The sequence below is a fragment of the Arachis stenosperma genome, chromosome 9 (genome assembly GCF_014773155.1).
Source record: "Arachis stenosperma cultivar V10309 chromosome 9, arast.V10309.gnm1.PFL2, whole genome shotgun sequence".
NCBI classification, from domain to species: domain Eukaryota; kingdom Viridiplantae; phylum Streptophyta; class Magnoliopsida; order Fabales; family Fabaceae; genus Arachis; species Arachis stenosperma.
Genome location: NC_080385.1, coordinates 40,755,730 through 40,758,515, shown reverse-complemented (window position 1 = coordinate 40,758,515; position 2,786 = coordinate 40,755,730). Strand labels below are relative to the sequence as shown.

At 35.0% G+C, this 2,786-nt stretch overlaps 1 non-coding gene across 1 annotated transcript; it reads left to right on the top strand.

The window, feature by feature from the left end:
• The first annotated feature begins 719 nt into the window (after positions 1-719).
• On the top strand, positions 720-827 carry LOC130952299 (small nucleolar RNA R71). Its single transcript, XR_009074480.1, has one exon. It is a non-coding gene; the product is annotated as a small nucleolar RNA R71 (small nucleolar RNA).
• Positions 828-2,786: the final 1,959 nt, after the last annotated feature.

Below are 2,786 nucleotides of genomic sequence, written 5' to 3'. Positions count from 1 at the left end.
TACTTGGGAGAGTACTAGGAGGGAGTTCAGTAACTTTCTTACTCAGCTGACCCACTTGTCCTTCCAGATTTCTGATAGAGGACCTTGTTTCATTCATGAAACTTTGAGTGGTCTTTATTAGATCAGAGATCATTGTTGCTAAGTCAGAAGTATTCTGCTTAGAACTCTCTGTCTGTTGCTGAGAAGATGATGGAAAAGGCTTGCTATTGCTAAGCCTGTTTCTTCCACCATTATTTGTTATTGAAACCTTGTTGAGGTCTCTCTTGATTCTTCCATGAGAAATTTGGGTGATTTCTCCATGAAGAATTATAGGTGTTTCCATAGGGTTCCCCTAGGTAATTCACCTCTTCCATTGAAGGGTTCTCAGGATCATAAGCTTCTTCCTTAGATGAAGCATCCTTAGTACTGCTTGGTGCATTTTGCATTCCAGACAGACTTTGAGAAATCAAATTGACTTGTTGAGTCAATATCTTGTTCTGAGCCAGAATGGCATTCAGAGCATTAATCTCAAGAACTCCTTTCTTCTTACTAGTCCCATTGTTCACAGGATTCCTTTCAGAAGTGTACATGAATTGGTTATTTGCAACCATTTCAATCAGCTCTTGAGCTTCTGTAGGCGTCTTCTTCAAATGAAGAGATCCTCCAGCAGAGCTATCCAAAGATATCTTGGATAGTTCAGAGAGACCATCATAGAAAATACCTATGATGCTCCATTCAGAAAGCATGTCTGAAGGACATTTTCTGATTAATTGTTTGTATCTTTCCCAAGCTTCATAGAGGGATTCTCCATCCTTCTGTCTGAAGGTTTGGACTTCCACTCTAAGCTTACTCCATCTTTGTGGTGGAAAGAACTTTGCCAAGAAGGCATTGACTAGCTTTTCCCAAGAGTCCAGGCTTTCTTTAGGTTGGGAGTCCAACCATATTCTAGCCCTGTCTCTTACAGCAAAAGGGAATAGCATCAGTCTATAGACCTCAGGGTTAACCCCATTAGTCTTGACTGTGTCACAGATTTGCAAGAACTCAGCTAAAAACTGATGAGGATCTTCCATTGGAAGTCCATGGAACTTGCAATTCTGTTGCATTAGAGAAACTAATTGAGGCTTTAGCTCAAAGTTGTTTGCTCCAATGGCAGGGATAGAGATGCTTCTCCCATAGAAATCAGGAGTAGGTGCAGTAAAGTCACCCAGCACCTTCCTTGCATTGTTTGCATTGTTGTTGTTTTCGGCTGCCATGTGTTTTTCTTCTTTGAAGAATTTGGTCAGCTTCAAGAATGCCTTTGTCTTTGTTCCTGCTCATATGAAAGAGAAGAAAACAAGAAAATATGGAATCCTCCATGTCACAGTATAGAGATTCCTTGAGGTGTCAGAGGAAGAAAAATGGAAGACAGAGGTAGAAAATTCGAACTTATCAAAGAAGATGGAGTTCGAATTTTGCATTAAGGAATAGAGTTAGTCCAAAAGTAGAAGGATGTGAGAAGGAGGGAAGTAAATTTCGAAAATTAAGTAAAAGATTTTGAAAACATTTTGAAAAACACTTAATGATTTTCGAAAATTAAGAATAGAAAAAGAATCAATTGATTTTTGAAAAAGATTTTGAAATTAGAAATCAAAAAGATTTGCTTGAAAACTTATTTGAAAAAGATGTGATTGAAAAATTATGGTTTTAAAAAAAGATATGATTGAAAAGATATGATTTGAAAACAATTTTAAAAGACATGATTTGAAAACAATTTTAAAAAGATTTGATTTGAAAACAATTTGAAAAGATATGATTTTAAAAATTAATGACTTGCCTAACAAGAAAAGATATGATTCAAACATAAAACCTTCCTAAACAGAAAAGGCAAAAAATGTTCAATCAAATCATTAATTGTTAGTAAGTATCTTTGAAAAAGGAAATAAATTGATTTTGAAAACATTTGATTGAAAAGATATGATTTGAAAAAGATTTGATTTTGAAAAACTTTGAAAACTTGAAAAAAATTGATTTTGAAAACAAAATCTTCCCCCTTTGCCATCCTGGCGTTAAACGCCCAGAATGTGCACATTCTGGCGTTTAACGCCCAAACCTATACCTTTTTGGGCGTTAAACGCCCAACCAGGCACCCTGGCTGGCGTTTAAACGCCAGTCTGCCTTCTTCACTGGGCATTTTTGAATGCTCAGCTTTTTCTGTGTAATTCCTCTGCAGTATGTTTTGAATCTTCAATTCTCTGTATTCTTGACTTGAAAAGACACAAATTAAAAATATTTTTGGATTTTTAATAATGAGGGATAATCAAAATGCAACTAAAATCAAATAACAATGCATGCAAGACACCAAACTTAGCAGTTTGTACACTACTGACATTAACAAAATGAGAATGCATATGAGAAACAACAGAAATACTCAAGTCAATAGAATTCAAAGATCAAAACAAGGAAATCATCAAGAACAACTTGAAGATTAATGAAGACACATGCATAAATTTGAAAAATGCAAGAAGAACAGAAACATGCAATTGACACCAAACTTAAAATGAGACTCTATACTCAAACAAGAAATATTTTTGGTTTTTATGATTTGTAATTTTTTGGTTTTTTTCGAAAATTAGGTGAAAAGAAAAATAAAGGTATCAAAATTCTTAATGAGAATTCCAGGAATCATGCAATGTTAGTCTAAAGCTTTAGTCTAAAGGAATTAGACATGGCCGGCTAAGCTTCAGCAAGACATTGCATTCAAGAGCTAAATTGATGATGATCAATCAGCTTTGGTGATGATAAGAACATCACCTTGAAACACTAGATTT